Below are 14,599 nucleotides of genomic sequence, written 5' to 3' on the forward strand. Positions count from 1 at the left end.
CGGTTGGTAAAGAAGAAGAAGATGAGCACAAAGACATTGATGAAGCGTCTAATAGGTGTTGTGGCTGACTTAACTTCTAAAGTAGACTATGTATTATAGAAAAAAGATAAACCACATACAGGGTTTAGTGGGGGAGGAAATGGTAAATGAAGAAGAGGAATAAACATATTTCCATGGTATGGAGTTGAATTATGATGATACATTTATGCATGGTGTGAAGGGGGAAGTTGGGCCTACAACTACGGGGCAACATGTTGAGCCGTCACCGGACGTGGTTCAACATAAAAAAAAAACAGCCACTCCTATTGTTAGGCTGTAGTGAATGAGGGGTCTTTCATGGTATTAGCGGATGTCGTTCACAGTGGTATTAATCTAATCTAAATTTGGTGTATTTATAAAATATTACGTTTTTGATAATTAATTAACATTTTAATTTTTTAGATGGACTCCACACCAAAATTGAATAAAATCACCAAACCAAGGGAAAAAAAGCAGTGGAGTGTCCCGAAAAAGCAAATGAAGACATTGTGAATGAAGACATTAGTGATGTTTCAAATCATCTACTGTTAGACATTCTTTATGCTGCTAGTACGTTGGGTTTTTGGAAAGAATGGAATATCACTACTAGAAAACAGCCCTTTAATGACGTGCAAACAATGACATACACTGATAGAGGACACGCATTTGTGCGTGCCCTAAAAATTAATGTCAATTTTCCAAAATTTGAAGGATAGAAGACACACATTTATGCGTGCCCTAAAATTAGTGTCAGAAAAGAAAAAAAAAAGAAATGCGGAGGGCGCCTTTCATATCGCTTTATAATTTTTTAATGAAACACGAGTTTTAGGTGGGAAATGAAATCGACAAAAAGTAACCCCCGCCTATTGGATCCCAAAAATTAAACCCCCCGCCTCTTCGACTTAGCAAGAAAAAGCCCTAGGGCCTTCATCTTCACAGCATAATTGCTCTTGCTTTCGTGATCAAATGCCTCGCTACGATGATGATAGCGATCATCGTCTCGGCGGAGTCACCCCAACCTCCATTTTCATGCGACCCTTCATCACCTACACCGTTATATCCATTTTGCAACTACCAGGTTGTCGCAGTTGAAACCGCCACAAGTTCGGGAAAAACCCTAGAATTTGTTGTTCCACTCACCTAGATACTCCATCATACAACGTCTGTTAAACCTCACCAGGTCCACTGATACCTGTGGACCTCGCAGGACTGCTACCGTCTGGGTCCTCCGACTTCGTTTCCCTTCTTCGTTTGAAACTGATTACTCAGTGAGTCAGTGATCCGAAGGTAAAGCGAAATCGTTGACTTTGAAATCGATCGGTCTGCAGTCTCGGCGTTTGGCTGCTAATACTCATACATACATGATCCGACCGAAGCAGATGTGTGTACAACTACATGTTGCAATACCCAAACACCGCCGATGTATGGAACCACTGCTCTCTCTGGATAAAGTGGTCGTCGTCCCTTCTCCATCTCTGTCATGATCGACAAGAAGATGTGTGTGATTTCTTACATCCACCGCCATCTATAACTTCCGTTGAATCCAGGTTCCGATCTTCTCCTCTCTAGTTCTCGCTTTTCTCATGATCTCCAAAAAAACTCTGGCATGGGTACTGTTTCTGACAAACTTTAGCCTCCATGAACCCCAATCGGTGTCCCAATCAGGCAACAAGGAGTCGACCCCTATTGCTCGATCAGATAAGGGATAAATGTGATAAACATCATCTTAAATTTGAATTTTTTATACAGATGTCCTCAAGCAAACTTCAGATGATGAATCAAGAAAGAAGAAACATGACCACTTAAAGCTTTTTAACCTAACTTGGTTTTGTCTGCTTAATGATCAGGTTAGTATTTCTCTTACTATTTCATAGAATTTATCTTAATTTTAGCATTTCAGTTGTTAGATTTGAAAGAAATTCAACTTTGCTGAAACTACCATTCATAGGAACAGAAAACAACGACATGTTATCTTTGCATGAATTGCGCACACCCACAGTTCGACTTATTGCTCCAAAGAATAATCATATTTTCATTTTTCAATTTATTGAATTTGTTTGATGTTTATTTACTGAATTTGAATATGTGTTTTATTTTCTGGCATGGCTAGGTGGGTTCGTCTTATGCAATCAGATATATATATATATATATATATCAAATCCGGTAGCAAAGGGTGGCCTATCTTAATCATTATATATACTAGAACAAACGGTCAACTCTACATGACACTGTATCAAGTGGAGAAAAAGGGAAATGGACATGATGATATGACATCAGCAATTGAAGAAGATGATGAGCTGACAAAAATGCCTGCTTCACAAAAGAAGAAACTGAAACAAAAAAACAGAGGAAGGCTGAAGCAAGGGCAAAAAAGGTATATTTCATTTTTGTGAGATTTTACAGTTTTGCCCTTTTTCATGAGAAATTGTTGTTCAGGAGGTGGAAGTGAAGAATGAGGAAGCTAATGTTGGTGTTCCTAAGTATGGGAAAAGAAATGTTAAAGAAGGTTGATCTGGATCCACATGTAGAGAAATTATTGCAGGTTTTTACTATATCATTATGTTTATATCGGTTTGTTTATATAAAAAATTTATAGTAGAAAAGTTAGATGCAATGTAGAATGTAGCAATCATCTAACATAAACATAGCTGATGTGGATGAAGAGCCAATAAAGGTGATACAGAAGTTTCTTTGATTATTGGCGATTTTTCACACAAACATACCCGATGTGGTGACTTATGAAGCTAAGTCACCAGATGATGTAGCTTTAAATGTTGAAAGTTTTGATAGTTTATTTTATGGTAACTTTTATTGTAAAATTTAAAGTATACTTATGTTCGCTTATTTGTTATTTTGCAGATGGTATGAACTTGCATAATTACCCTCCTATACATCAGGTCTTACTGATGAAATGATTGAGCATACAAATCTTTTGAGAAATGTCATATTGGTTGGGTATTCTGTATTCGGGGTTTTAAAAACTCTCTTAAATCTCATTTTTTAATTCCTTATGCCATACATATTATCCGCTCACTTGATCCTACAAATGTTCAGTTATGTTATTCGGTTCTTTCTTTAATTTATTTATGTTTGAATTTTTTTACAAAAGGATAAATGGGGTCAGTACATTACAAGGAAAAAAGGAAAAGATTCAATTGAAGGGGATGTTGTGCTATTTGTCGAGGTATTGTTTTCTATTGCTCTTTGAAATGTAGTTATGAACTGTGAATCAATATGACTTACATGTTTACTTCCTTGTCCTTTCCCTCAATTGACACATATAGGAGGCAAGAACAGGAACACACCATTGTCTTTACTATCTTTCATATTATGTTATCCCACAACTACAGCCCCTGATTGCTTTATATTGGGAAGTGTAGACTTTTATATATTTTGATTAATTAAGAGTGCAAAGCGAAAAGTAGAAAGTTGATATTTGATATTTGATATTTGAAATGGAATGATATGGAGTTGGGGTAACGTAAGTGACATTCTCCAACCGAACTAGATGTCGCTTATTATTGTTCATCTAAGAGTGTACAATCATTACAAGTACATCAACGATACTCATATCGTGTTTTTCTACACAGGTGCCTACTGGATTCCTTTTTATTTCAGTTGAAAGTGATTGATTTTTTTTTAATTTTCATGCAAAATTAAGAATAATCGCTCTTCAGTTCAACTTTCAAGCAAAAACTAAAAATCTTGAATTATTTTTAGGATAATGAGTAAAAAGGTTGACAAATTCTTTTTGTAAAAGACTTGCAATTTTTATTTGGTTGATTTCAGTGAGGGATGCCCTCTTTTGCAAACACAAGGTGAAGAAAAGGAAAGAAAAAGACCAAAGAGTTCATCAACACGAAGGTCAGTTCCAAACCTTCAACCCGACCCCAAGACTTGAAAAAATGGTTTTCAGTAGTTGATTCTGCAGCATAATCAAGAAAGATGGGTTTGTTACCTGTAAAGAAACTCAGAAGATCCCTTCTCGCAAATAATAAATTACATAGAACTTAATATGGATTCACTGTATTTCGAGTTTCTATTTCTTTGCTTATTTCTTTATATATAATTTATGGTGCTTTTGTATCTCAATATGAATATGACACAATGTAGTAATTTGTGACATTGGGTTCTATAAACAGGTCCTAAATGCAAAGTTTTTTTTGATTAAAATCAAATGCAAAGTTTTTTTTGATAAACAGTTCTGTAAATTGCCCCTACATACTGTTTTTATAGTTAGAAATTTTTTATTCTAACATTTTTGGACCAAACTGCCCCTACATACTGTTTCTATAGTTAAAAAATTTGATTTTAAGTTTTTTGGACCAAACTGCCCCTGCATATTGTTTTTAAACTTAAAAAAAAAATTGATTTTAACAGTTTTGGACCAAATTGCCACTGCATACTATTTTTATAGCTAAAAAAAATTTGATTTTAACGGTTTTGGACAAAAATGCCCATGCATAATGTTTTTATACTTAAAAAAATTGAATTTAATAATTTTGGATGAAACTGCCATTGCATACTGTTTTTATAGTTAATTTTTTTTTATTTTAACAGTTTTGGACAAAGCTATCCGTACATACCGTTAATTTGGTTAGGACCAAAAAAAAGTTCACAAATCCAGACCCCGCAAAGTAGGGTCACTCATCTAGTTAGAATTAAATAATTGGTTGATTTTTTGCATGTTTGCAGTGTGTGCAGCTCCAGGTTCAAAAACTTTTCAGTTATTTGAAATGATACACCGCGAATCAGAAGCGGGAGCATTACCTAATGGAATGGTAATATTTCTCTCTCTTCAATACAAAACTATCTAGATTATACATATTATACAAAATCAACATCATAACTCCGTTTATGTTATATTAATTTGTTTTTTTATTTGTTTTATGAAAAACTTTAAGAGCTGCAGCTGTAGCTGTTAAACGTGATGATGATTGAAGGCTCTTTCACAATGTTGCAATGCGAAAACAAAGAAGAGAAGTCAGGGTATATATTATATAATCAAAACACTATAATTATAAATATTTATTTTTTTTACTAAAAATAAATTATTTGAGTTAAAATGGCATGAATGATTTCAGGTAAATGGGGATGGTAATTCTGAAAATGGGTCCCATAGATGTGTACAGTATCCAATTTCAGTAAATGAGAAGGTTGTTATTTTTATTTATTTCACTTTTTTTCTACGTGAAAATATACTGACAAAAAATACATTACATGACATGATATGTTGGTTGAGTAGCTTTACGGGTTCTCATGGGTGGTGTTAGATGGAATTGTGATGATATACTCTCTAGTTTATAGGATCAAGGATTTTCATTGTGATTGTCATTGTTGATAGCTTTACAGGTAATATTTACCATTTGTATGGGGGTATTCTTGTCATTGTGATTGTCATTGTTGATATCAGGTAATTCATATTGTAGTGTATTTATTCCAAATCCTATATTCTTTGGATGGAGAAAAGGGTAATTTCATCTTTTACAACTAACATCCCATGTTTGATTCTTCTAATAATTATATTAGCATATTAATTTTTTGACTTTTATTTGATCAGGTCACAAAAATTATCAGAGCAGGGGTTCATTAGTCTTCGTATACCAAACAGACCCTACCTCCGATATGATCCTACCTGGTTGTTCCTTACTTGATAGATCATGAAGTAGACTCTGAGTTAATGATGAATCTATACTAATAATTAGTCGCAATAAAAATTAGACTAAAATCTAGTGGTAATAATACTAGGTTTCGTCGAAGGAAATTATATTGTTAAGAAGCGAAGCGCTGTCCGAGTTTGGAATCATCACTTTAACAAGTGAGTACATAGTTAATTTCATCTTACACATAGATATGAAGTATTTTATATAAATTACATGCTATGTATGAATATTGTCTGAATACTTGCTGTCTATGCTGGATGAACGATTTTATACATGTTTTAAATTATTTAAACTGTATATGTATTTTATATCTACAAAATATGTTGGGTAAAACATGGGTAGATGAAATATGAGTTGGATGATGAGATGAGAGGTGATATAGACCATGAGATAAGGGTGAGAGGTGAACAATGAGAGAATCCTTTACCCAAGTGTTGGCCCCGTCATCTAGCAGAGTATGGATGACAACCACAGACTATTCTAGACAGTCCAGTGGAACACTAGCAGGCTCGCAACCTGTAGGTATTGTGAACGATGTGTTCACCGGTATCCCCTAAAAACCCATTGACATGTATTGCGAGTGGACTCTCGAAAACGATACTGTCAATAAACGAGATAAACCCTGGTGACTATGCAGACTTAGTGTCTAAACCTTGGCAGCTGCGCCTAGAGGACAATATCGGCAGCTGCGCCTAAATAGAGAATGTCATAATTCTGGCAGCTGCGCCTAAATGATAATATTAACAGCTGTGCTTGACAGCTGTGTCATTGACAACAACGGACATCGTACCTATTCCTTAGGATAATCCTTAGGAATAAATGAACGAGAAATAGCTGATTCTTAGGGTAAATCCTTAAGAATAAAGAAGATAATGGGGATGAGTAATTGGGTTGATTGTTTGATGTATACACATAATAATTATATTATTGTGGGTTGAAAACCCTGTGTACTCACCAGGTTTTCCAACCTGACCCACTCAAGCTTATTTGTATCACAGGTGTCGATATGAAGCTACTTTACACTGAGAGATTTAAAAGAGATGTAGATCACTAGTGTAAATGAATGTAGGTTTTGTTTATGCTTATGTTTCTGTATTGACGATGACATACCAATGTTTTAAAAATGAATAAAATACATTTCTTCGGAAATGATTTGATAACGTATTTATCATGTTTTTTTGGGAACAAATTCCGCAACACATTTCTTTAAAAGATACTCTGATTTTCAAAATAAAGCATAAACAAATCGGTCTTTTCTGGCCGTGAAAATGCGGATATCACATCTTTGATGGAACCAATTTTAATGATTGGATTCGAATCATTCGCATGGTCACCCGCTACGAGGACAAAGAGTAAGTTCTTGACAAGGAGCTGAAGGAGATTGACCACAACACTGCTACTCCTGAGCAAATTGCTCAATATGATGCTTATGAGAGGGACACGACAAAGGTGTCGTGTATCATGCTTGCGACCATGACTGCCGAACTCCAAAAGTCCTACGAGGACTTCTATCCATGTGATATGCATCAAGATTTGATGGAAAGGTACCATCAAAGTGCGAGGCAGGAAAGGTACGAGATCACCGCCTCCATGATTACTACAAAAATGAAGGATGGAGAGTCCATCACCGCCCACCTACAAAAGATGCAGAGATTCATGGACCGCTTGCTGAAGTTAAATGTCAACTTCGACGAAGAGTTGGCCATAAATATTATCCTACACTCTTTGCCTCCCTGTTATGATCAGTTTCGTATGACCTATCATATGAACAAGGAGGAGGTCACTCTAAGCAAGCTCCAAGGCTTTCTAGGAACTGCTGAGAGTAGTTTGAAAGGCAAGTCTGTTGCATCTACTCCTACTGCTACTGCCACTGTCTTGGAAATTGGACAAGGGAAAGGGAAGAAGAGGAAGGCTCCTTCTAAAAGCCACAAGGGTAAGCCTCGTGATGGATCCTCTTCTAGTGGGACCAAAGGGGGTTCTGGTACTCCCTCTTCTAATCCGAAGGATGCAGAGTGCTTCTACTATCACGACAAAAGGCACTGGAAACGAAGCTGCCCGAAGTATCTGCAGGACATCAAGGATAGGAAGATATAGCCCACCTTCGCAGGTATTTATACTATTCAATCTAACAACTCATCACATGCTATTTCTTGGGTCCTTGATACAGGATGTGGTTTTCACATTTGTTCTGATTTGCAGTGTCTAAGAAGAAGTAGGGATGTGGAGCATGGGAAGATGAACTTGATCATGGGGAATAGGAAAGCGTCGCCTGTCACCAAGATTGAAGTTTATTCTTTAGTGCTTAGTAGTGGGTTAGGTTTAGACTTGAATAATTGTTGCTACTCGTCAGAACTGACACGAAACATTATTTATTTTCATGGTTTGTATAAACAAGGTTTTAGATTTTCGTTTAACAATGAAATTGGTTCTATTAATGCTTTCTTGAATGGTACTTTCTATTTTGAAGCATTGCCTTGTAATGGTATATATAAAACTGTGATGGTTGTAGACAACTTAGGAAATAATGTGTTACATATCGATTCGTCCAATGGTTTGGACAAAGCATGCTTGTGGTATTGTCGTCTTGGACATGTCAACAAGAAACGCATAGCCCAACTCTAAAAGGATGGAGTATTGGAGTCATTTGACCTTAGGGCCGATGACATGTGCGAGTCTTGTTTGCTTGGAAAGATGACCAAGTCACCCTTCACTGGTACTTGTGGAAGGGGTGAGGGTTTATTGGATCTCATACATACGGATGTATGTGGGCCCTTTAGATCCACCACAAGGGATGCGAACCGCTTCTATGTGACTTTTACCGATGATTATAGCAGATATGAGTATATCTATTTAATCAAGCATAAGTAAGAAACTTTTGAAAAGTTCAAAGAGTTTAAGCAAGAAGTGGAGAATCACCTGGGCAGGAACATAAAGATGTTCCGATTCGATCGAGGTGGTGAGTATCTTCGTATCGAGTTCCACGACTATCTTAAGGAATGTGGAATTGTTTTGCAATTGACGCCGCCTAGGACACCGCAGTTGAATGGTGTGGCTGAGAGGCGCAATCGAACCTTGTTAGACATAGTTCGTTCCATGATGATTCGTGCTTCGTTACCTATCTCATTCCGGGGGTATGCCTTAGAGACTGCCACCCATATCCGTAATCTAGTCCCAACTAAGAAGGTTTCCAAAACACCTCACGAGATGTGGACATGGAAGGTTCCCTCGTTGGCACATATCAAGGTTTGGGGTTACGAGGCTTTCATAAGACTAGAGACTCACGGCAAGCTTGAACCTTGTAGTGAGCGATGTATTTTCATCGGCTACCTGCAGAAGTCCTTTGGATATCTCTTCTATAGATCGAGTGACAATGTTGTCTTCGTTGCGAGGAGAGGGGTCTTTCGCGAGAGAGAACTCATATGCCAAGAGGACAGTGGGAGGCAAATTGACCTTGAAGAGCTTCAAGAGTCAAGTGATGAAGGAACCTCTAACACTGGCACTCAACCCGAGGAGGAAACTCCTGTTGAACCGATTGACAAGTCCTTAACTCTTAGACGTTCCGGTAGAGTTAGCATTCCACCTGAGTTTTATGGTTTCCATATTACTACTGAAGGTGATACGTTTATTAGTGATAGTACACTAATAAATATGGATGAACCTAACAACTACAAGGAAGCCATAGCATGCCCAGAGTCTGGGAAATGGAAAGAGGCGATGAACAGTGAGATTCAGTCCATATATGACAATCAAGTTTGGAACTTGGTTGACAATGTACCGGGTCGTAAGACGGTCAAGTGCAAATGGATCTTCAAGAAGAAGACTGACATGGATGGGAAAGTACACACATATAAGGCGCGATTGATTGCGAAGGGCTTTAATCAAACTCAGGGAGTTGACTATGACGAGACCTTCTCACGAGTAGTGAAGATTAATTCTATAAGGGTTATGCTAGCCGTAGCTGCGTTTCATGATTATGAAATATGGCAGATGGATGTCAAAACCGCTTTCCTAAATGGGAAGCTGGCTGAGGATGTTTACATGAGTCAGCCAGAGGGTTTTGTCGATGTGAAACACCCTAATAGAGTGTGTAAGCTTGAGAAATCCATCTACGGATTAAAACAAGCATCTTGCAGATGGAATCTTTGATTCGATAAGAAAGTCAAAGAGTTTTTTTTCGAGAAGCAAGGATGAGTCCTATGTATATGTCAAAGCCAGTGGGAGTGTAGTTAGCTTCCTCGTATTGTATGTGGATGACATACTGCTCATAGGAAACGACATCCCAACCTTGCAGGAGGTTAAGTCCTGGCTTGGGAAGTGCTTCGCTATGAAGGACCTCGGAGAAGCTGCCTATATCATAGAGATAAGGATATTGAGAAATAGTAGTAAGAGACTAATAGGACTTAGTCAAAGTACTTACTTGGATAAAGTGTTGAAACGTTTCAGCATGGAGAATTCCAAGAAAGGGGAATTACCAATCCAAAGCAATACCAAATTGAGTAAGACTCAGAGTCCGAGTACCGATGCAGAGATAGCAGAGATGAGCCGAGTACCATATGCTTCTGTTGTTGGCTCGATCATGTATGCTATGACGTGTACTTGCCCAGATGTGGCCTTCACTTTGAGCATGGTCAGCAAATATCAAGGGAATCCTGGTAGAGCTCATTGGACTACGGTAAAGAACATTCTTAAGTACATGCGGAGGACTAAGGACTTGGTTCTTATCCTCGGTGGGAATGATGACTTGAGAGTGCGAGGGTATAGTGACGCCAGTTTTCAGACTGACCGAGATAATTGCCGCTCTCAGTCGGGATGGGTGTTTACCCTGAATGGAGGAGCAGTAACTTGGAAAAGAGCCAAGCAGGAGACCCTGGCTGATTCAACGTGCGAATCAGAGTACATAGCAGCGAGCGAACCGTCGAAGGAGGCAATATGGATAAAGACTTCATTGGAGACCTTGGGGTTGTACCTGTCATAAAGGAGCCTATGGAGATTTTCTGTGATAACGAAGGTGCGATCGCCTTAACCAAGGAACCGAGGGATCATCGCAGATCCAGACATATCGATAGAAAATACCACTTCATTAGACATCGGGTAGAAGAGGGACTCCTCGTAGTAAAGAGGGTATCGTCAGAGGATAACCCAGCAGATCCCCTTACGAAGTTACTGATGAGTTTTGAGCATTCTAACACTCCTAAGTGTACATGCAGCCCTAGAAAACCTTGGATCTATGTTTGTCTAAAATACATGCAAAATATGATTTCCAAGGTTCATAATCCTATCTAGCATACATGGGGAACTTTTAACATAAAAGATGGCTAGAATTACATACCTTGTAGTTGTTATGATTCCTTGAAAACCTTGAGAGCCTAGCACCCCAAGTGTGATGCCTCAAATGTTTCACACAACACCAAATGCTTTGGAATAACTTTAGAGAATGTATAACACTTGTAAAAATCGGCTTGCCCTCACTTGTTCTTAGTGTATCCGATTTTGGTGAGTATCATGTTCCTTATATAGTGTGTCACATCTAGGGTTACACCATGTAAACCCTAATGTGACATGACTCTTTATTTCCATGACCCATGGGTTTGTAACTCCCATGGAGCCTCCATGGAGCATCCAATGGGTTTAACCCAACTTGATAATCCATGGAGCCTTTTAGCCCACTATACAAGTTATGGATGGTTTACATAATCAACCCATATATTTAATTAGTCATCTTTTGATCACTTAATTTATTCCAAATTAATTCTTGATCAATACTAATTAAATAATACTATTAATATATATGAACTTATAATATTAATAAACCACAAGTGTTATTTCTCATTAAGTCTATCCAAATGCATGATGCCATGCAACCCAAATGGACCATGCCGGGTCGGGTCAAGTACATACCAGAAATAGTTATGGACTTAGACACCTTATCCAACAGTCTCCCACTTGGATAAGTCTAATAACTATAACTGCAAGTATGACTTCAGGAACCGATCAGCAATCGTAGCTCTTTTCAAGGTCTCTCGGAACTGAGAAGATGATGATACACCATTTCAGATAAGTGATCATATAATCCTCTGTTCTAGATATCAGCCGGACAAATACATGGAACAATGTCTTACTTTTGTCCAGCAGTTTGTTTCCCGGTTTTCGATTTGTTTGACATAGAACTTAATTGAACACATCAACTTAGTTCTGACCGGGCCCGATACATAGGTCAAAACAAAATCATCGAGGGGCCCAGATATCGCTTCTAATCCAAGAAGGAACAGATAAACTTCAACTCATATGCTTGTTCTACTACTTGTTAAATCACACACAATGGCACATTTTATAACATCGAGTTACCAATGCGTTTTCGCACGATCAATGCATAACCAACTCATAGTCAACAAGTCATATCTCTAGGTTTGAAGACTTATATGATATTACCGTCTCGCGATCACTCGAGATAAATTCCATGAAGTGATACCAACGAGCGTGGGTTGAATCCAATACTCAGAATTTATGAGCACTCATGAGTGTTGAGGCCATGTCCAACATCTTAGACCTCTACAACCAACTCATGACAGTCTTAATTCATATCTACTTCCAACATATGACTGACTGTGGATAATTTGAATAATATGTAAAACACAACATAAATATTCTGGAAGTCAAAATATGCAAAAGAAATAATAGTAAACGATTGACAAAAGATAGCAACACTTTACTCATAAATAACCACAACTTTTATTCATCATCAAATGTCAATTACACTTTACAAATTTCAAAAATTATCTAACTACTAAAACTAATATCATCCTTCAGCCCTATGCTCCTTGCGTGATGGAGATGCTTAACCCTACCCAGTCCCTTCGTGAGGGGATCTGCCGGGTTCTCATCCGATGATACCCTCTTTGCCGCGAGGAGTCCCTCATCTATTCGATGTCTGATGAAATGATATTTTCTGTCAATGTGTTTGGATCTCCCATGATCCCTTGGTTCCTTTGCTAAGGCAACAACACTTTCACTATCACAGAAAATCTCTATGGGCTCCTTTATAGCTGGTACAACTCCAAGGTCTCCAATGAAGTTCTTTAGCCATATCGCCTCCTTTGCTGCCTCGCTTGCTGCTATATACTCTGATTCTCAAGTTGAATCATCCAATGTCTCCTGCTTGGAACTTTTCCAAGAAATTGCTCCTCCGTTTAAGGTAAAGACCCAGCCCGACTGAGAGCGGAAATTATCCCTATCAGTCTGGAAACTAGCATCACTATACCCTACAACTCTCAAGTCATCACTCCCACCAAGGGTAAGGACCCAATCCTTAGTCCTCCGCAGGTACTTGAGAATGTTCTTTACCGCCGTCCAGTGAGCCTTACCAGGGTTCCCCTGATACCTGCTAACCATGCTCAAAGCAAAGGCTACATCAGGACGAGTGCAGGTCATAGCATACATGATCGAGCCTACTGCAGAAGCATAAGGTACTCGACTCATTTATGCTATCTCAACCTCGGTACTCGGGCTTTGAGTCTTACTCAATCTAGCGTTACTCTGAATGGGTAACTCTCCTTTCTTGGAATCTTGCATGCTGAACCTCTTCAACACCTTATCCAAGTATGTACTTTGACTAAGTCTAATTAGTCTTTTACTCTGGTCTCTCAGAATCCTGATCCCTAGAATATAGGCAGCTTCTCCTAGGTCTTTCATAGCAAAACACTTCCCAAGCCAGGACTTCACTTCCTGCAAGGTTGGGATGTCATTTCATATGAGTAGTATGTCATCCACATATAATACCAAAAAGCTAACTATACTCCCACTAGCCTTGACATATACACAAGATTCATCTTTACTCCTCGAAAAGCCAAACTCTTTGACTTCTCATCGAAGCAAAGATTCCATCTGCGAGGTGCTTGTTTCAATCCATAGATGGATTTCTCAAGCTTACACACTCTGTTAGGGTTCTCTGTACTGACAAAACCCTCTGGCTGATTCATGTAAACATCCTCAGCCAACGTCCCATTGAGGAAAGCGGTTTTGACATCCATTTGCCATATTTCCTAGTCATGAAATGCAGCAATGGCTAACAACACCCTAATAGACTTAATCTTGGCTATTGGTGAAAAGGTCTCATCATAATCAACTCCTGGAGTTTGAGAAAAGCCATTTGCCACCAGTCGTGCCTTATAAGTGTGTACATTACCATCCATTTTGGTCTTCTTCTTGAAGATCCATTTGCACCCTACTGTCTTACGACCTGGTACATTGTTAACCAAGTTCGAGACTTGATTGTCATACATGGACTGTATCTCGCTGTCCATTGCCTCTTTCCATTTGGCAGACTCGGGGCCTGCCATGGCTTCCGCATAGCTGTTAGGTTCATCCAGACTTATCAGTGTCTCATCACTGATAAGTGTCTCACCTTCTGCAGTAATATGGAAACCATAGTAGTGCTCAGGTGCATTCCTAACCCTCGTGGAACACCTCAGAGGTACAGACTTGTCAATTGGATCAACAGGAGTTTCCTCCTCAAGTTGACTGCTAGGGTTTGAGGTTCCTTCACCACTTGACTCTTGAATTTCTTCAAGGTCAATTTGCCTCCCACTGTTTCCTTGGCTTATGAACTCTCTTTCTAGAAAGACACCCCTCCTTGCTACAAAGACCACATTCTCACTGGGTCTGTAGAAGAGGTAACCAAAGGATTTCTGTGGGTAGCCGATGAAAATACACCTCTCACTTCGAGGTTCGAGCTTGTCGTGAGTCTCGCGTCTCACGAAAGCTTCGCAACCCCAAATCTTGATGTGGGCTAGACTAGGAACTTTTCCAGTCCACATCTCGTGAGGTGTTTTGGCAACCTTCTTTGTAGGGACTAGATTAAGGATATGGGCGGCAGTCTCTAAGGCATACCCCCAGAATGAGATTGGTAGCGAAGCTCGACT

General features: G+C 38.7%; 1 long non-coding RNA gene across 8 annotated transcripts; it reads left to right on the top strand.

Annotated features, from left to right (window-relative positions):
- The first annotated feature begins 922 nt into the window (after positions 1-922).
- On the top strand, positions 923-5,544 carry LOC145109123 (uncharacterized). Of its 8 annotated transcripts, none has more exons than XR_013708787.1 (10): positions 923-1,565; positions 1,768-1,865; positions 2,129-2,392; positions 2,455-2,560; positions 2,878-3,202; positions 3,303-3,608; positions 3,808-3,882; positions 4,714-4,799; positions 4,923-5,007; positions 5,103-5,544. It is a non-coding gene; the product is annotated as an uncharacterized LOC145109123 (long non-coding RNA). The 8 variants fall into 6 exon arrangements; XR_013708794.1 differs by having other exon boundaries at positions 2,878-2,973; positions 3,128-3,608; XR_013708809.1 differs by lacking the exon at positions 3,303-3,608 and having other exon boundaries at positions 2,878-2,973; positions 3,128-3,202.
- Positions 5,545-14,599: the final 9,055 nt, after the last annotated feature.

Source organism: Lactuca virosa, chromosome 1 (genome assembly GCF_052849685.1).
Source record: "Lactuca virosa cultivar CGN04683 chromosome 1, Lactuca_virosa_CGN04683_v6, whole genome shotgun sequence".
In the NCBI taxonomy this organism is placed as follows: domain Eukaryota; kingdom Viridiplantae; phylum Streptophyta; class Magnoliopsida; order Asterales; family Asteraceae; genus Lactuca; species Lactuca virosa.